Source organism: Epargyreus clarus, unplaced genomic scaffold (assembly GCF_041222505.1).
Source record: "Epargyreus clarus isolate Ecla_fem2 unplaced genomic scaffold, WU_Ecla_fem_2.2 ptg000007l, whole genome shotgun sequence".
NCBI lineage: Eukaryota > Metazoa > Arthropoda > Insecta > Lepidoptera > Hesperiidae > Epargyreus > Epargyreus clarus.
In genome coordinates this window covers 4,678,569-4,700,800 of record NW_027332215.1, presented here as the reverse complement: position 1 = coordinate 4,700,800, position 22,232 = coordinate 4,678,569, and the positions used below count along the sequence as shown (strand labels likewise).

The 22,232-nt window shown below is 36.8% G+C and overlaps 1 protein-coding gene across 2 annotated transcripts in view; it reads right to left on the bottom strand.

The window, feature by feature from the left end:
* LOC140743267 (protein zer-1 homolog) overlaps positions 1-22,232 on the bottom strand; it is a 65,606-nt gene that overhangs the window by 26,076 nt on the left and 17,298 nt on the right. The window lies entirely within an intron of this gene.

The window sequence follows — 22,232 nt, the reverse complement described above, 5'->3', positions numbered from 1 at the left end:
TAAGTGACTGCTGCCACCTACGATCATCTGTAATCAACTCCAGATAATATTATAGTCTGATTCATAATTAGGTGTCCAAAATGGAAACAAAGGTGTTGATCTATCAAGAAAATACGTTTCAAATGGTAGTTTCTTATTTTTGACAATATTAAATTAATACAACAATAAGAAAATAATAATCTAAATAAATTCAGATCAATTCACATTTTCTAATATTTATATTACCTCTTTCTTGTTAATTTCGATAGTGACATTTGTTTGTTTACATTTTGGACACCTTATTATGAATCAGACTATAGATTCCTAGTTGAGGTAACAGATGCGCCGCTACCCCTTACCACATCCTTCAAATTGTAATAAAGCAGCGCTTAACACTGCTGTTCTGTTATTAGGCAGAAATAGGTGTGCCTGTGGTGCCGCCGTTGTCGGACCACAGAGGAATCTACCATCTTTAATTCTATCCTACATACCATAACAGTATTTAAAACTCGACATCGAGCTAAGCATTTTGTACTAGCACGAGCGATACAATCAATACGCATTAGACCAGCGTGATGGGAGTACGCTGCTAGCCTCCCCTTATTACGAGAGACCTGTACCCGGCAGTGGTGGTAAAAAAAGATTCTATCAGCAAAAGGGGAAGCTTTTTATCGGAGTATACGCATAGGTATAGACCTTCATGCCTAAATAAATACATATATTTTTATTTATACATGTTATAGTAAAAACCCGCTTTTAGATATCACGCGTATTCCCCAGAACTAGTTATTACTAAACACCTATGTTAAAACTTACGTTACCTAAAGCAACATTAGGGAACATCAAAGTTTGGTTAGGTTAGATTGGAACATATATGAAAACATAAAACTAAGTGAGCGGCTTGGTCCAATTCGTATAAATTCAGAGCTTACCTTTATTCATCTTGAATAAAGGTAAGGTCTGAATTTAACTTTAAGACAATTGATAAGTTTTAAGTGAGTTGCTTAGGAAAAACGCACATTCCCTAGTTAGAACTAGTTTTACCTGACATTCAATTTTGAATATTACTTTATTATAGTTTTAACAAAGGTATTTAGTAATAACTACTTCTAATTAGGGAAAACGCGTTCTAATTAATAATTATAGTTTAAAACTAAAAACCACGCTAAAATTGCACAAGGATAATCGTTAATTCCCGACAATCCTAATGAAGAGAATGGGATAAAATCATTAAAATGGGTGTTGTCATCGGTTCTTGATAATTGTTCAAATTTTAAATTAATGGGACCGTTCAAAGTGGGTAAAAATCGAGTTCAAAGATTCCGTTACATACCTACATACAGGTCAAGCTAAGAAAAGTGTGGTAAAAACGGGTTTTAACTGTAACATTTATACATTAAGTTCGAAGTCAATCGAACAATACCAATCATCAATACCAATATTCGACTTCATGCCCACATTGTAAATTGCTAAATATTAATATTAAAGCCACAATGCAGTTTCGAGTATCCAATAAAGCTCGCATCCCTATTCATTTTAATTATCTCCATAATACGCATACGATCAGTGGCAGCCACTCCACAGCTTAAATGGAAGAGATAATTACATCATTATCGCGAAATTATTGATAAATATCCATATTGCAGCAAAACAATGGAAAAAGATTTTGATATTAAATGGCGTTGAACGAAATTAAAATAAATAAAAAAAAAAACATTTTGACAAAAAGTGGAGTTGGCTGATTTTCGAATTAAGGTATCGATATACAGATTAATATAATTTATATTAAATCAGCGTTCGGCAACCCCCAGTATCCTAGACTTTTTGCTATAAAATTTCATATTTATTACCTACCTGTGGAGGGTAATGATATTCGAACGAATGTAGGTTTGTAAGTCAGAATGCACTTTTGTCTAATTTTTAGCACTCCCTACAACCCAGACGGCTTGACGGATTTTTACACACATATGAGGCGTTGTTGGATTCGTCTGAATTGTGGAAAGGACTTAGGGTACATTATTTTCAGTTAATATATTTTTAACCAATTGTTTTTTTTGCTTTTATTATCATTTGTACAATGATAATTCGTGTCCAGCTTTCTAACACGACGCGCGTGGCGGAGCGGCCACCATAATGGTCTCACGCGCAGAGGGTCCCTCCCGGGTTCGATCCCCGGCCAGACAGAAATCTAAATGATGATTTTAGGTTTCTGTTTCTGGGTCTGGGTGTTTGTGTATTTGTCTCTGTGTGTCCATGGCAACCACGATACAGGGAATCCTAGTGTGGGGCTGTGAGTGTAAAAAACGTTTTTTCTAACAGTTTATTTTATAACGTAGTCATTTTTCTGTTCGAATTCAAATTGCAATCCCATTTGCAGTTGAGTGTCACCATCTGCTTCAAGATCTTTGTAAATGGTAACAACGTCATTTATTAGCAGTGCGCTGACATTGTAACAAATGATTAGTTGTGTCTCTATATGACGACTTTTTCTCGCTATCAAAATTTAAGAGACGATCGGTCGACATCATAACGGTTGCCGACCACTCCAATAAACCAATAACTACGCATACATACGAGTAGATACGCGTTTTTAACAACAGTTGGAACACAATATGCAGATCCTGCCAAAATTAATTATTATTGGCAGACACAAAGAGGGAATATTCACAAAGTATTTGTTTTATTAAAGAGAAATTTTATTTTGGACAACAGTACCATTTTGGACAACAGTAAAATATAAGAAGCAAATTTAATTTATTACCGCCATGCATAGATTAGTAAAGATTACTCACTCCTAACTAGAGAATGTACCCAGTTTTGAGAATTGAAATACTTGCGTAAAAAAGTTTTGCCACGTCTCCATGCTAAAATATCCCTAAAATATTTGAAATAATTATTTATTTATTATGCAAAATTCATGTAAATTACGCAGTATTAGTTATTTATTCGTAAATTTTCTCTAAAAAAGTTTTTATTTGTCAAGAATTCAAAAAAAGAACTTACGATAATAAGCCATTTGTGGCTTCATTCAATTTCAAGGCGGCGAAGTATCTTTACTAATCTATGCCGCCATGCCACTATTTTATTTAAGTAGGATTTTCGACAACAATGAAATGTAACGGCCCAATTTAATTAATTACTATCACGCCACTCCAGAGAGTTGTAAAATGACGAATCTGTTTGAAAAGCCGCCCTGTAGGGTGGGTTGCACCATGGAACTTTAACCTTAACAAAAAAAAAAAAAATGTGAGCCGTCACGGGACGCCTGGCAGATGTGAAACATCGACATTATTTTGTAAAAGTAATATGCAGAAAAGAACATTTGTGATAGGAACTAAATATGTCATAATGATAAAATAAAATATTACGATTTTTTCCAGATAACGATGACTATTTATTGAATTCGATTGCGCATGGCGACGCGTCGCCACACCGTACACACTACTGCATATAGACTGTATATATATACCATCGTACCACGGCATGCGTCGCCACGCCAGAAATCGGTTTTACGTGCGGCTATAGATGTTTCACATCAAAAACAAATCTCCGGTTCAATCTACAGTCAAATCTTTAATTTTTTTAGTTACGTCGATGCTATTACGCGCTTATTGAAACACTTATCGTTAACTTTAACCGACCGAAATTGACCGGTCGGTTAAAGTTTTGTTTTGTCAACTTGCGTACCTGTCAACGTCGACTAAAATTGTGGTGGCAGTGACACCAATGCCTTTAAATAGAAATAACTTGGTGTAACATCGAATTGTTACATTCCATCGCTATCGTCATTGTTATTGTTATAGTTCAATTTAACTGAAACTTTACACTGGCCTACAATAATTGGGTAACATACGGTGATAGGCGCTGTTATATATTGGTTTGGAGGGTGTGGTAAGGGAGATATACTTTTCCGAGGCATACTAGCTTAGTCCTCAGGGGTAGCGGCGCATATGTGGGCGACCTCAGGTAGAAAACTAATTTTATCTGGGCTTATTTTATTACTTAACTAATTTTATTACAGATGTTCATGGGCGGCAGTAGCCACTTCCCATCAGGCATGCTGCATTGAAGATTGACACACTGCATACACCCTTAATATTTTGCGGTATCCTAATGTCTTTTAGCATTAAATCATTAATAATGAATTAATAATGATCACATATTTTCAAGGATTTTAAAGTACGATTCTGGGATTCGTAATCCGGGCATCCAATAAGAGACGAATTTTATACCACTCAGCTATCACTGCAGCTTTTTGTAAATGCAAAACAAGATTATTTAAAAGTTTTAAAACCATAAGTAACATGTTTGTCCAAGAAACATATTACGTATTAAAGCTTTTTATGCACTTCCAGTGGTTTTCGCGTTTTCCGCACAAGGGCTAGAACGTGGTATGAATCCTAAATGTCTGTTTTCCGACGAGTGGAAATGCACTCTCGCGTTTATGTTGAACGGAGAGTATATTTGCTTTAAGTCTGGACGGAAGTACGCAAAGTCCATTTGATTATCCCTTGCGAATACTTGCGGAAGCGGACTCAATGGTTTCAGTTCTCATCGTTTAAAATTTGCAAAATTCAAGTGACTGCCTGAACTAAGGACACATAAAAGCGTAGCGGTTCTACACCGCTGACATCGGCGACGCCGCCCGCTTTCAAGCAGATTTGTGTCGTGCTACGCGCCTCGCGTGTTACGGCGCTTGCTGAAAAAGTTTTGGACACGAACTACGCGCTACTATTGTTCGATAAGATTCGTCCTGCACAAAAACGTGTAGAATAATAACGCGTGAACCTAACGTTACTTTACATCTTCCCGTGTGTGACTGAATACTTTACACAGATCGAGATTTCGTAATTTTTGGTATAAGTCCAATGTCAATTTTTTCGTAGGCAACATTGATTTTTAATAACGGGCGGTCGTCGCATGAACATGATGCATCATGGATGGAATCGCCGATGCTAAAAATAGCTCTTCTGCTAGGGCTGTTGACAGTATTTCGAGACCACTCTTTATTAATACACCTTTGTAGTGCTCCGATGATAGTATTAATTATTATTATATATCCTATACATATACATCCTATACATCAACCCTACTTATCTCAATATATTCAAGCTAAGCTCTCACACACATACCATGTATAGATACATATATTAATACATTTATCTGTACAATATTGATTCCGCCAGTGCTATTGAATGTCAAACGGGAGTCTACTGGGAACCGCATCAATGGGATTAAATGTCACAGGTTCACACTGAATAGCAGTATTAAATTTAACTAATATAATTATGGAAGGTAGAGACAGTAGGTAGATGTATATAAATACTGACAAGGAAGGTGACTGTTTGTAGTTCAATTCACTAATATGATATGTCATTGTTCAGCTACCTTTGACACTCTAGTATGAATCTACTTTTGAAACTTTATTACAATCATCTAATTATGGTGCTAGTTGTGTTAAGCTTTTTATGAACGCTTATCCAAGCGTATAGGCATTTTTATATATACATATAGGTACTTTTGGGACCTTAATATGTTCATCTACTTTTGGAGCTGGTTGTAAAGAAGATAAATTGGTAAAAAAAATGTTGTTCTGCTGTGATCTGGTTTGATGAATGAATAGCTACGGTCCTGTCTGCATATTGACCTGACCTGACCTCAAACATTGGTTATAGACGTGCTTATCTTAGTTTATTATACTCCCGGCATAAACATCCCAAAAATAAATTAATTAGGAACCTACATGAATTTCAATTTTCAATGGGAATTGATTTCGGGCGTCGCCGGTTCATCTCTATTGTCTGATAGATTGTATGCCCCATACAATCTATCCGACTAGGCGTAAGGACAGCTTAATTAATTCACACACGTGTGCCCATCAGATATCTATAAACCAACTGTAATAATGGGCGTCTGGACACACTAACAATAACGGTAGACTAAATAATTTTGAGATAATCGTTACTTTAATAACGTTTATGGTATCACCACGACACCTATTTCCAGAGTGACGCAGTTCTTGCGGGTTCGATGAAAGGGTGAAGATGCCTGCCTGACTTACATATGAGGCGACAATCTAAATCGTCAAGAATAGCTACGCGGCTGTAACTGGCTTATCACGACTTGATATAGTACTTATACCACTGGTAAGTGATCACTGCCATAAGTCAAATATTAGCTACTTCAATCTTATAAAAATCCAAGGGGAGTGATTCCGAGGAAGGGAGATTCCCGAGGCACGTGCCTTAAGCTAATCTACTCGTCTTAGAGTTCACTTAAGATAGCAGCGATAACAGCGCGCTAAACCCGTCCTCCTCTAAACCTCCCTCTCACTCTGAGACACCGTGCCCCAGACAGTAATGTTTTAACAAGAATGTTTGTCAGAAATCGCTTTTACGTAAAGCCTGACATTGCATGTGTCGCTTCCTTATGTTTTCTATTTGTGATACAAACAACAAACTGCATATTTATCTACTCTTTTCACATTATTGCAATGGTCAAAGATACTTTGCTGCAGGCGATAGGATGTCAGTGCATATTTTCCTTTTGCCAGTTAATATTCAAACGCCACGGGCGGTCTGTCCCGCCGGGGGATTCAGTCCCATCTCAAACAAACTTTGGTTGCCAACAAAATGAATTTTTTTCCCAACTCGTTTACATTGCTTTGAAATAGCATAATGTCAAAGGTATAACTAACTATTCTATCCGCATATTACAGTTTCGTGTTTGTCGCGGGACTGTTGCGACAACAGAGTTTGCATGAACAAATTTTAATCCCGTTGTTTGGTTACGTTAGAAATGAATTTTACGAAATGTGAATAGTATAATTTATTATAAATTTGTAAAGTCTGTACATGGTTTGACCGGGGAGCTACTGCCACCACACCCATTTTTGACGTGTACTTGTTTTTCCGTTTGGGCAATGACTTACCTACGTAAATGACGTTGACTATTTAAGTCGGAAGCTTATTGAAACTGGTACGCAAGGTTTGAATTCCTGGCACGCGCCTCTGATTTTTCAAGCTTATGTGCGCATTAAAAATTTAATTTTCACTTTCTTTATAGGTAAACGAAAAACATCGTGAGGAAACCTGTATACCGGAGATCTTACAAAAAAGTTTTCGAAGGTACGTGAAGGTATGTGACTTTTCATTCTGAGAGGAGACCTCTGCCCAGCAGTGGGACAGTAATGCCTTGACGACGACCACCTTATCCTTTAAGAGTGTCATCTATATCTGCGCGCACGAAAGAGTGTAAGATTTAGCTAGTTTAAACTTTTAACGTGGATGGTAGTGATCACTTACCATCAGGTAGATTGCAATCTCGTTTGCTTCTTCAAACTTATGTAAAAATATTATTTTAACAACGTTTACAGAGCTATTCAGGTCGAATCTTCATCTACTTTCCCTTTATATTTTTGTTTACACTACAAACGATGGTTATATAAGTTAAATTAGCTGTTGCTTCCCACTTCTCCAGGATACTTAATTGGCTTTTGATAAAATTTAATATTTTACCTCGCAAAATTAAGAGAGGCGTCTTTACGGAAGACAAATTTATAGAGTTTAAGTAGAGCAAACAAGAGGTATTAAATAGGAAATAATAACTACTTGAACTTTGTATAATATCAATAAATTATGTAAGCAGTTTATGTTGTTACTTACAGAAATTAATTATCAATTTATCGGCGAAGGCGGCCACGAGGAAACCTACGCGCCCGGAAGTTCAGATAAAGTTCAAAGGTGTGTGAAGTCTACTAATATTCAAATTAATATAGAAGTTGTCCTGGTCGAGTGCATATACATTGTTGGCCAGCACAATTTCCAGGCATTATTTATTGTACATAAATAATCCTACTATTAAGTGTATTTCCTAAGCGACCTCGGAAATGCATCAATACGTAATAACAGGGTAGGCAAAGTGGAGCTTATTTCATTTACTTCGTGTAGCCTGTATCCGTTTATTAGAACTAGGTTTATTACTTTATCATAGACTTTGGATCTTATAGTCTTAGCATACAGGCTTCAAGTGTAAGAGTATATTTTCATTATAATACTTTTTTAATTATGTTACTTTTGTACTTATGTTAATAAGAGTCTATTCAACTACTCGTAAGTAGCAATCTAGCGGCAAAATTATATAAATTATAAGTTATAGATATAATACTTCAACTAAGTGATTATTTGACAGACAAAACGGTGTGGTCTGAAGTAGTTCCAGCTCCAGTTGTACCATTAGGTTAAGTTTAACATTGTAAAAAACATTTTTTTTTAAAGATGTGTGTTATGGAGTTTCTTTCGCCGCTTCTTCTCCATAGCGAAACACCTTGTGAAGTGGTGGTAGTTGTATGGAAATTCAAAAAGTGCTCTGTAAAGAACCTATTTTGAATAAAAAAAAAAATGATTTGATTTGATTTGATATAAATAAATAAAAAGAAAGAAGGGTATTAATTTCTATCTCTAATAATATTTAGAAAACAAGATGTCATAGAATGGATTGTCAGAGAAAATAAATAATGGAGCTGTTATTCAATCTTTTATTATATAAAATAGTCTTTCAGGAATAATCAGCTTACGCAAGTAACTTTGCATACGGGAAAGCATCTTTACAGGGTAATTTAGTTTGCCGGCAACGCTCCCTTACCAACGTTATTAGTTTATTAAACTAGTTCAAAACCTAGTTCATTGAAATGTTATATTTGGGTTGCAACTGCCAGAGGACGCAAATTTATTATTTGGTTGTAGAAGACGGGTTATTGTGAAGCTAAATCCTAATTTGTGGGATCGCATATGTTCTCCCTCGACCGCCATTTTGAAAAAGGGTCGCAAATAGTTTTCAGGCTCCATCAAGCAAACTATTCGACGCACAGAAAATTTGTAAGAACCATTATGATCTCAAATTGAATTTGGCTTCTATTACTGTTTGTGATAAAACAAATATTAACAAAGTTAATAATGATAATAGATTAAAATATGAGAACAAATATTCTTCTATAACTTTTTTTTGGTTATTTTGCAGAAAAAACCATCAGAGCATTTAATAAATTACTGAGTCATTAACGAAAAACTAAAATATAAAAGCATTTCTTAATGTGCTGTAAAATCCTTTGCCGAATGCCGAATCGAATGAGCCATCTCTCATGTTTTTGGGAGGTTTATCCCAACAATATCCGAATATGTTCACTGAACGTACACAAACATATACATTAAATATGAATTCAGTGAAACGTATACGACCACCTGCAATATTTAATCAGAAAATCCATACACTAATTGAGTCAAGCAGGAGTTGCACCCCTCACACTGATACCAAATACGAGGAATTAATTAGCCTTTGTGCTCGACTAATCATATCAAAGAGCACGACGGGCAGGTATTTGTTAATTTGAACTAATTTGAATCAATTTCGAGTATATTATAATTTGATTTGTGTAATTGATTTCATGTTTCCTATTTTAGAAGTAACTATACCTTAATCTATTTTTGAAAAGAAATAGTTTTGTAATTAAACAAAAATAGATGCACACACAATTAATATGTATCTATTCAATGACTTTTGTTAAAGCCACGGTCGAACGAATATATTCTCTTCTATTTAGTACTTTCCCTAAAAGCCAAAATTAATAAACCAACAGCGCTTCCGTCAAGCTGAAGTCTCCAGCTTTGGACGGCTGGTTACTTGATGTGATAACACCCGAACATAATAACCATCAGTCGATTTCAAAGATGGCCGGATACCCGGTGTAAACTGAGCTCTAAGCCAGAGATGTAATTGAATCTGATATCAGTACTTCAGTATCAGTTTGAAGTTTGCGGCTTAGTGCAAATGACCCTCACTTAACATTTCAAACCATAGGCTTAACTCCCCGCCAGAGAGTAAAGCTCACTGATTGAGTTTGCAACTAAGGTACGAGTTTTAATTGAATTTAAAGTTTTATTGAGAGGCAAGGAAAACGATTTATGCACTTGTCACTGAAGTTAAAATTATTCCGATTAACCACGAACATAAATATGGAGAACGTATGAGAAATGGAGCGAAATAAGTGACAATAGTAGGCAGTAATTTTAGTGTAAATTCGGGAAAATTAAGGAACAGAATAAATAAAAAAATGTTACTCCCTAAGGGCCGATTTCACCAACGTCGCATAAATCTTATTCCCAGAATAAGTCGTTAGTTACTCGCGAGTAAGCCTATTTTACGTTTCACCAACATTTATCCTAGGGATAAAATCTCCATACTGGAGTAAAGTCGTATACTGCCGATTTCGGCCGAGTAAGCTGGTATTCTTCGATTAGTAGTGTCATTGTGTCATTGTCAAAGCGCGAGATCACTTTTAACTCAACTGTCAAGGTAACGTATTATCCGAACAAATGTAAGAATATGCAGCGCTATTGTGCAAGTATACCTCAAACTATCTATTTTACTTGGATGCATTACATATTCGTTCAATTCATTCGTTCAACGTCACAGAGTAACTATGCGAGAGTAAGAGATCCTTAGACTAACGTGGTGAAATGCAATTGAAGTTAACCATGGAATAAATTGACAGATTAAAGTTATACCGGGATAGCTACTCTAGTATAAATTATGTGTTGGTGAAATCGACTCTAAATTCCTGCACTAAAATGAACTTATCGAGATAAAACGGGGCTAAGTAGTTTAAAAAACTTAGTAGAAGCGCTGCTATGATGGCCGCATTTGGACCCATCATCAGACCAGGTTAATTATATTACAACTTTGGATTGTCATCGAAGTTACTTAAGTAGTATAAATTTCAGTTCAATTGATTAATAATTAAAAATTGTTAGGAGTAACACTAATGTGGCCAACCTCGGGTAGGACTACAACTTTCTCTGATTTTGATTACAGATGCCTAAAGGCTGCAATGGCTCCTTACCACCAGGTGGACGGCAAACTGGTTTTCTAATTCATACATTTAATGTGATAGAATCCTTTGCGGTTCAAATCGGGAGATACCACCACCACACCTATTTCTGTCTAACGGCAGTGTTAAGCGCTGTGGTCTTCTGGTTTGAGGTGTGTAAGGAAAACATACTTTTCCGGGCAATTCCAACCTAGTCCTCAGGGATAAAGGCGCATCTGTTGTCGACCTCAGGTAGGAATATCTACTTCTACCTGTGGTTGATTGCAGGTGTTCATGGGCAGCAGTGGCTACTTAGCATCAGTTGGGCGCATGCTCGCTCGGCAAGAATTTTATATATAAGATATAGAAGTAGCAGATACTTCTATATCTTATATAAAATAAAATTCTCGCGTCACAATGTTAGTTACCGTACTCGTCCGAAACGCCTTTACCGATTTTCAACAAATTTTATATGCATATTCAGTAGGCCTGAAAATCGGCTACTATCTAGTTTTCATACCCCTAAGTGATAAGGGTTGTTCACCCTTAACATTAAGCTAGTAAAATATAAATTGAAATATCCAAAATAGTCGTATAACGGAATATTGACGGGCGATATTAATGACACAAGTTTGGTTTCCGCGAGTTCAGCTTCAAGGCGTTCCATTAATTCGTATTTGTGGGCGCGCCGGTAGGTAGATCTACAATGGTATTTCGATTCAACTAATTTAACCAATATTTATAAAAATTATAGTTAAAATAATTAAACGAATAAGCGTTAATGCCACCACAGTAACAATAACACCCAAGCAAAATACCAAACAGTTCAGAGCACCACCGTGCCGTGCCCACTATTGGACAACTTCTGATCTGTTGACAGTTGCGCGCCCCTTTTTTATACCATGATACGGGTAGCCAATTGTTAATACGGAGCGGTAGTTCGAAATTAATATCATGTGATTTTAAAAACGGAATATTTATATATATGAAATGAAGCATTCTCCCACATATTGTAACATGTTTATTTGACAGATCGACACGGATCGGAACAGATATCAAAACAACAGGAACTTTAGGTAATCAAAAATCAATTATACTTGTCACTTGAATAAATACTCGTTACCCGTCAAATTTATTTCGCCGAGATTTATAATTTATGCATGCCAAAAAGCTTGATGTTCTATATCATTAGCTCAATACGAGCTTTCATATACCTAGAGCGAATGTGCTTACAATAGATTGGGAGCTAAGTTCCCGCTTTATTTTAAATTTAAAGTTTTCGTACATTATCAAAACTTTTGTGTGCTATTTTTCGTTTTTGAAAATATCAGAAAGGTTTTTTGTACTTATAGGGTCATTTGTATTTATAGGGCTTTAACCATAGTTGGATCGGATAGGTCGCGCTGTTGTCTAGATGCATTTTTTTAAGATCAAAATCTTTTCTTCCTACAATCAGGTAAAAATTTCAACCGCAGCAATTCAATATTTTTAATTTAATGTTTATTTTTTTTAAATTCATAACAGTAAATTATGCTACATCTTTATATTCTTCATGATTTTTGGGGTGCAAATGTCTGCGTCCGTTCTGAATTATCGAAGTTTGTTGATTACCGAAAAGCTATATAGGGCTCAGATTATACACGTAGGTGTTTACGAAGCTTACGAATGTTTACGAAGCTTCAGGATATTAATTCGGCGTTGAAACTGTACAGCGATTATCGCCCACGTTTTATTGTAAAGAGAATTACCTCTTTTTCTGCCAGGTTTCAAATTTGAGATACATTTCTTCTGAATAACGGTTTTAATGAAATACAACGACCAAGTCATGTAAACGTTAACATAAACGAAATAACTGTTATGCCTAAATCTAATATGCACATATCATTTAGATCAGTCTCAAAACTGCCAAATTCGCTGTTACCGCGCCAAACACGATACCTCAGCAACTTTAATATGCTTATGATGTAGCTGCTTATTCTAATGCACATACGTCGATTTTTTACTTTTAGACTCAAATGTGTTCGCATAGCAATATATACGTTTTTTAACTTCAGGCTCCAGTTTAAAATTGCTGATGTGATGCTAACATCTAAAGAATTGGTAAATTTAAATTCTTAACTGAATCATGAGATATTGCATAAAAATCATGCCTGTCATTTATGCTTTATTTCTAAGGCCCCAGTTGTATCTACGTGTTGAACGTGTCGTGTCAAACAAAACCATTTCTACCTAATAACAGCAGTGTTAGCCGCTGCTGTGTTCCGGTTTGAAGGGTATGGTAAGGTAGACAGACTTTTCGGAGGCGTTCGAACTTAGTCCTCAGGGGTAACAGCGCATCTGTGGCTGACCTCAGGTAGGAATATCTAATCCTATCTGGGGTTGATTACAGATGTCCATGGGCGGCAGTGGCCACTTACCATCAGGTGGACTGCTCGTCTGCTACTCCCATAATATATAAAAAAACACATTTTTCAAAACAATATTTAACATATTAATGAAATGTCACTCAGCAATATCATAAAATCAATAATTATAAAGGAAGAAATGATGATTTGAAGATATGAATAGAAACAAATATTCTCAAATAAAATCGCAGCAGAAACCAAGTAAAGCTACGCAGCAGTTGAATAGAAGTTTATGCAAATTGCGGACATCGCTCAGACGGGCCAAGTTATTCTTACTTGTGAGATAATTTTATGGCGGTAAAGCGCGAAGGCATTATTTATACTGACGCATTTTTTGCTGTATACCTGTACGAACAGGGGTCTGTACGGATACAGACATTGAATGTGCCTGACAAAATTATATTTTTATATAATAAACATGAATAACCATTCGATAGGAAAATATTATTTCATGTTCAATGTCCGTAGAAATAAAGAGGGTCTACTTAGCAATATTCATGAACACTAGCGTGCTCCACCGGGTACGTTAAGCCCCGATCCTCAATGGGTTTAAAGAGCCATTTTCTCCACCGAACATGAGCACATCGATCGAATACAACTCCGCATTAATAATATATTCTGTTGGAAAAGTTCCCTCTATAATATTACTAAATGAATTTTCCACGTACGAGTATGTCGCATCGATAGCAATTACGGGCGAGGTCTTTTATTACTGATATTCTTTTTTCCGTCGTTTGAATGCAAAAACCCTTTGATAAACGGATTTATTCGGCTTCAGCTTTTATTTTGTTTTCATTTTACGTATTCACATTGCTTTGGCATCGCTCTCTATAAATATTCACTATTCGCTACATAGCGAAAACGGTGGCTTTGCTTGCTGCATAATATTTACACATGTAAATATTATGCAGCAAGCAAAGCCACCGTTTTCAATCATGGGTTGTTCAAACGAATTTTCAAATATGAAACGCTAAGCCAAACTTTACACAGCTCTATGATATTTTGGTATCAATATTGACAAAGTATGTGTACAATGTTTTTTATGGTATGAAGTGCAGTCTATGTGGTGGCGAGTAGTCACTGCCGGATGCACATATGTCATCATCATCATCAACCCATTACTGTCCCACTGCTGGGCACGGGTCTCCTCTCAGAATGAGAAGGATTAGGCCATAGTCCACCGCGCTGGCCAAGTGCGTATTGGTAGATTTCACATACCTTTGAGATTTGTTTTTTATAAATCTCTCAGGTATGCAGGTTTCCTCACGATGTTTTCCTTCACCGTTTAAGCAAGTGAAAATTATTTTTTAATACGCACATAATTTGTGAAAATCAGAGGTGGGCGCCTGGGTTTTGAACCTCGGACCTGTCGATCGAAAGACCGAGTTTCTTCACCACTAGGCTATCACTGCACATATGTAATCAACTTCAATTAGGTTTGGTGTTTTATCCGCGGCGGATAACTAGCGTGTGGCCACTACTAAGGAGTATATTAAAACGTCTCATGTGTGTATCTGTGACACCTTTCAACTTAGAACGCAACAGCGATATTTAGAGATAAATCAGTAGCTTTGTACAAGTACCTTTAGAGTTCTATTTAGTTTTCAGTGACTCCGTAACATTTGATTTGGTTCTCCAATAACCGGATACAAATGAGATTTTGCCACTCGGACCAATCCCAAGAGACTACTGTTTTATTAGGTTCAAAATTCAGGTTATTCCGAACCATGTATTGTAAAATATTCATACGACCTCAACGTTATTTGCGTCTAGGTGTTACGTGCACGATTTAGATTCAACTCCTGAATTGATTGACATTCACATACTATGCTGGAGTACGCTCGTGTCGACAATGTAAAGTAATTTGCGCTCCCGTGGTTACACGAGGGCAAAACATTGTAGCACGAAGACACTATTATAGCATGAGGTTGATTGGGGTCTGCTTGTGATGGGCTATTGATATTGATTTTACGAACTAACATAGTTAAAATTTTATTGAAACATAACATAACATAATGAAAATATATCATTAAAATGAAAGACCAAGTATACCGGGGCGCAATTTTGTATCATATTATTAAACACTTATCACGTTATCATTGGGTACTTTCGCAAAAGATAAGGCATAGTACCGTATCGAAATGTTTATAGAACCAAAAATTTAATATGCATAATATAAACATAGATACTTTTCGCGGGTAGGAGTGAAATTAACAACACACGTTTTTAGAGATCCAAGTGTAATTTAAAATTTAAAATATTAAAACGTCCCTACATGTGTACATAAGTGTATGTAAGGGTTTAGTACCTACCAGCTTAAAATCCTTTTAAATATTTCCAACTTCTATTTACACCACGGAACAAACAACAAGATTTACACTGATCACTACTCTGACATAGAAAATATGGAGTCTGTCAAAGAATCCCTTGCTGAGATGACAGAGCTTTTCAACAACAGGATGAACCAGTTCCAGAAGGAATTAAAGAAGACCAGTCCCACAGTGGTGTCCACCACTTCTTTAGCGTCGGAGTTCACAGCTTTTAAAACTTTCATCCTGTCATCCTTAAGCACCCTTCAGCGACAAGTGGAATTCCTTGGACATGAGATGGACCGTGTTGAAACTAGGGCACGACGAAAAATGCTTCTGTTGCACGGTATTCCTGAGGAGAAGTCGGAGGATACTGTATCTATTGTTGCTGGGATTATGAGAGATAAACTCAACATATCTACATTTTCTTCAGCCTCCATTAGTCGTCCCATGGATAAGAGGCCGCGACCAGTTATTGTTAAATTCCGTGAAGCTCCTCTGCGTGACAAAATATGGTTTACAAAAACCAAACTTAGGGGCACGGGGATCACATTGTCTGAGTTTCTGACTCAAACTAGGCATGCTGTGTTTATGGAGGCTCGCCGGCGGCATGGTGTCAAGCAATGCTGGACTCGCGACGGGCTGATCCATGTTCTGGCGGCGGATGGCTCTCGCCACCAAGTAGACAGCTTGGTGGGTTTTGATGCCGTTCCCGAAGCGCCGGCTTCAGTTTCCCCGGCCCAGACGACGAGTGATGCACAAAAGCAGGACCGGATTGCTTCCCGCCTCAAAAGAACCCAGAAAAAGTGATGATATGTATTCTCAATGTTTCTTTTCTTACTATTTCATTACATTACTTTATTTCTACACTGTTGGTAACAACTAATTCACTGCTCAATTGTTTACATCACTATTTGCTTTTGGAATGTCTTTATTCGTACCATTGGATGCGATATTTTGCAGTGTTTCTTCGAAATTTTCTTATGTGGGTAAAAATAACAAAATACAACTATTTACAATTTTATTGTACTTTGACTTTTGAGTTGTGAGACTTGTGACAATGACAACTGACGTGCTGTCAATTGACTGCCTCAGGATAATATATCTATGGCCTCACGGTGCCCAGTGCGGTGACGTCTGTTAGTTGTCTAACCTGACGTTTAGTGTTTACCAATGTAGATTGCGTTCCGTTTTATCATTTTCTTTATCTTATTACCATTATTGTTTTAATTTTTATTTTTAAATTAGTAATTTTATAAAGCGTAGTGTATTTCAGTATTTGTATTATGTTTATATTTTAGTTACATTTTACCTGTGATTCATAATATGTAGCTGGTAGGTGTTAGACCTAAATGATTAATGTTTGTTTGTTATAATTATTATTTTAATATTGTTTGCCTTTTTAGTATAGTAGTTGTAGTTTAATAGTAATATTTATTTTCATGTTATGCCAGCAACTAGTAGTAATGATAGCTTGCCTTATGTATCCTTTTCTTCATCTTCCGACGAGTTAAGCAGCGATGACAGTTTTCAAAGCATTTCCTCCCTACATACCACGTTAGAAACTCATTTTTGTAATTTGCAGAAAAATTTCAATGTCTGTCACATTAATGCACAGAGTATTCCAGCACATTACCCCGATCTCATTAGTACTTTTGAGAGCAAAGATATTCATGCAGTCCTTGTTTCAGAGTCATGGTTGAAACCATGCCTCCCATCTACATCTTTCTCACTTCCGGGCTTTCACTTGATTCGCAATGATCGCACTGGCCGGGCGGTGGCGGTGTTGCTATTTATTTACGTTCACACATCCCCTTTTCCATTCTCCATATGTCAACATTATCTCAACCTGGAAGTGAAGCGGAGTGTCTCTTTGTCGAAGTTTTATTCTCCAATGCCTAGTTACTCTTAGGAGTATTTTATAGTCCCTTTTTAAATGTAGACTACTTCTCCTCTTTCGAAAAAATTTTGGAAGATCTTTGTCCCATTTATTCTCACTCCATACTTATGGGAGATTTTAATACATGCCTTCTTAAAAACGACATAAGAGCTACTCGTCTGAAATCTTTAGCAGAAGCAGCCAATTTACACATTCTACCTCTTTCTGCAACTCACTCATTTCCAAATTCTATCCCGTCACTTCTTGACTTGATATGTGTATCCTCTCTTGACCATGTATCTAAGCATGGTCAATGTGCTGCTGACGCTTTCTCCTACCATGATCTCATTTTTCTATCTTATAAACTAAAACCTCCCAAAGCTAAGTCAAGGATACTTCTTCGGCGCAATTTTAACAACATGGACATCGACGCTTTCCGTTCTGATATTGCCAAAGCTGATTGGAGCCCCATTTATAGTGCTGACAACATTGACGAACAGGTGGCTATCTTTAACTCTCTTCTAGTGCAGATTCTTGATTTGCATGCCCCTGTTCGTCCTGTTCGTGTCCGTCATCTTCCTGCTCCTTGGTTGACTGAGGAGATTAAAGCAATAATCGCCAAGAAGAACAACGCCAAGTCGAGGTACAAGTCAGATCCTAGTAATAAAAACCACCTAAAATATAAGATCATTAGGAATCGTTGCAATAAGGTGTGTAGAGTTGCACAACGACGCCATATTCACAATTTTATTCAAGATACAGATCCGGCAAAAGTCTGGAAGTTTCTTAGATCGCTAGGAGTTGGGAAACCGCGTAGCAATTCCTTCCCTAGTAATATTAGCCTCAACTGTCTTAACCAGTTTTTCTCAACTATTTCTTGCATTGATAGCAACTTGAAACAAACTACTTTGAACACTCTTTCTGTACGGCCTATCCCGCTTTTTCATTTAGTCAATTCGACAGTCGTGATGTTAAGAAATGTATCTTCTCAATCCATTCGGATTCCGTTGGCAGTGATGGCATTAGTCGTAATATGATCATTCCCATCCTAGATCTTGTAACACCCGTCATCACATACATCCTTAATTATTCTATTTCCCGTAGTTTATTTCCCTCAGTATGGAAAGACGCTCAAATTATTCCCTTACCTAAAAAGACAAGTCCTGTTTGTTGTTCCGATTTCCGTCCAATATCCATCCTTCCATTTCTATCCAAAGTTTTTGAGCGTCTTATATATAACCAGCTTAGTTCCTTTCTTTCCTCGCATAATCTTCTAAATCCTTACCAGTCCGGCTTCAGACCTGGTCATAGTACGACGACTGCTTTACTGAAAGTTACGGACGACATCCGTTTGGGAATGGACCGGAGGGAGGTAACTGTGTTAACATTACTTGATTTTAGCAATGCATTTAATACAGTGGATTTCGACATCTTGCTTGCTACCGGAGATATGTTAAGAGACTGTACTCTTAACATATCTCCGGCTGTGATTGACTGGTTTCAGAGTTACTTGTATGGGCGCAGACAGCGAATAATGGTTAATGACAGCTGTTCAACTTGGTCAACCATTACTGCTGGCGTACCGCAAGGTGGCGTGTTGTCTCCTCTCCTCTTTTCTATTTATATCGATTCAATATCTCATAATTTATCTTCATTCTACCACCTTTATGCCGATGACTTACAGATTTATTATGAATCCCCGATTGATGACTTACCTAAAGCCATCGGTATTATAAATACTGATCTGACTCGTATCTCGAACTGGTGCCAGTTCCATGGATTAAAAGTAAATCCAGAAAAAACCCAAGCTATTGTAATTGGTAGCTCTAGATTATTGCATAAGGTCGATTTTGCTCATCTACCTTTAATTTTCTTTGACGGCATCCACGTACCTCTAAGAGAAAAAGTGAAAAACTTAGGTATCTACATGGATTGCTATCTTTCATGGGTTCCTCAGGTCAACGAGGTGAGCAGGAAAGTGTTTTCGGCCATGGGATCCCTCCGGAGGCTTCGCAATTTCCTACCAATTGCGACGAAAATCTCGCTTTCATTATGTCTACTGCATCCTATCCTTGACTATGCAGATGTTTGCTATCTAGATCTAACCGTGGAGCAATTAAATTGCTCCACGGTTAAATAAGCTTGAGCGTATCCAAAACTTATTTATCCGATTCATATTTGGAATTCGTAAATATGATCACGTCTCTGAGTATCGTAAAAAACTCAAGTGGCTCCCAATTAGCCTTCGTCGGAATACTCATATACTTTCTGCTTTATACTGCATCTTGTTTAACCCTAACACACCTAATTATTTAAAAGAGCGTTTCCATTACTTGCATCTGTCTCACGATACACATTTACTGCGCTCCAATAAAAACCTTTCCCTATTAACTCCTTCTTCTTCTTCATCATTCTTTAGTAAATCTTTTACTTCAGTGGCTGTGCGCCTATGTAATGCCTTACCAATTACTATCCGACGTGCGCAGTCACTGGATTCTTTTAAAGATCAGGTAAAAGAATTTTATCTATCATTATAATCTGCTTCCTAGTTACTCTGTTATTTTTATACTATTCTATTATTTCCTACTTTATGTATTCTCCTCTTTCTCTCCTTTTCTTCCATTCTTTACTACTCTAGCTGCTGATATATCTCGCTACATTATACTCATGTACACCCCTACCCTGGATCTCTTTTTATACAATATTACTTTCTTCCTATTTGTAAACGGTTGCCTGGAAGAGATCGCTATTTAGCGATAAGGCCGCCAGTTGTACCTTTAATTAATGTTTATTGTGTATTTTTGTTTGTTACTATAAATCTGGTGTACAATAAAAAGTATTGTATTGTATTGTATTGTATAGATATTTTTTAGTGATTGCTTACAGCTTTTGTAAGCCAAGTTTTATCTGGATTTTACTTAGTTGCAGGTGCCAACAGTGTGGTGATTTAAACATTGTTATTTACATACATTTTTTATCTGGACCTTTTGAAGGTTAGATATTATAGTTTAATAAATATGGTTCTATTAATAATTGGCAAAACATTCGCACAATGTTTGCAGCACGTTGCTGCGGAGAGAGAGAGACGCATAGCATGTTAATCTTTAGTAATAATATTCTGTATGGTTTAATAAATTATTGTTAGTATGGTTACTTGCGGCTTAACAAAAATTGCATCCGAAAATGACACGAGCATTGCTGTTAAATAGGGCACAGATCACAGATAGTGATTTATATTATTTTTTTCGCAAATTGCCAATCCTATAATATAAAACGAGTATAATAAAAGCTATTGATGCTTGATGATAAAACGTAGGATGCGTTGCTTACTATCTTGCCCAAGAAAGAGCCGTTCTTGTGCTATCTCATTTGTGGTACCCCCTCGTACGTACGAGGCGACGTAGTAGGTACGTATTGCAACAACGCATATGTGCCTTTTAAATATAGTTATATGGTAAGGTACAACGCGTGGTAGCAACGCATCAGTATCCTAACTTATTTGAGGTAGATCACAAGGTAACGGGATACTCATTTTGTTACGTCTTTCTATCTCAACTTATTACTGGTGACAAATGACAACTTTTAAAGAAGATTATAACTTTAATTTGCTTTAATAACTTTTTATAGATAACACAGCTAATAAATACACAACCACAACCGCTGTGGCGGATAACTTGGCAACAATAGTGACAAACGATGGACACTTGATCTTACGAAAGCCTTAAAAATAATGATTAAGCAAAGCTTAGATTTGTATCAATGTGTACGCTACGCTTTTGAGACATATAACAAAACAAATAATAACTCTACGCCACAATACCTTGCGGCGTTACATAATTAAAATGTTCCTACTGTGAAAACTTGTCTTAATTAAAATGCATTAGTAATAATATGTATAAATATTTAACATAGGTCCAGTTTATTTAGTATGCAACTTATGTATTGAGTATGTTTGTGTTTGTGTACATAAAACATTCATAACAGCTTTCAAAGCCCGTCGCTTGGTCAACAAAATATCGCTTTGCTTTGTGACATTTCCATTCGGAAGAGTACCCCTACTTATATTACAAAATGACGACACATCGTAGACAGCCCGAGGCCGCCCATATTGATACTCAGACAGATCAATTAGCGCAATGTTTTTTTTAAGTATCGACGGCGAATAACGCAAGTTAGGCATCCAATGATGAACAAAAAAAATAAGTACAAAGCACAAAGCTATGAATTTCTCTGTGCTGGATGGTAAGGCGGGCGCGTTTTGCACAGCGGATTTAATTGAGAGCAAAGCGGGGCGCGGCTATATATTTTTTATCTTTTTCTAACTTAATTGAAGTAACAGACGGGCGAGCCATCCACCAGATTCAAAGTGGTCTCTATCGCCCGTGGATATCTGGAATCAATTTCATTTAGAATCTCTTTGATTATAGAGACATTGTTACAAAGATAAAGGAAGTTGCATTTTGGTCTAAAAAATTAAACCCAGCATCGCGATAGGCAGATTAAATGTGATAATGATAACGTCGGAACTGGATGATGGCTTTACCACCTTTACTGTGAAGTTATGTATGTCTCACTTTGTTATGTAAGATTGGAATAGCAAACGAGTTTGCAGTCCACCTGATGGTAAGTGGTCACTGCCGCCCTATGGGAGCTGTGACAGATGAGCTTCACCGATTACAGATGCGCTGCCGCAACTGAAGATTAAGGTACTCGCTTCATATTTAAGCCAACTTCCACCCGTTTAATCTGAAACGCAGAATTTTTCACGCTACATTCGGTGTGGAGGTCGTACCACC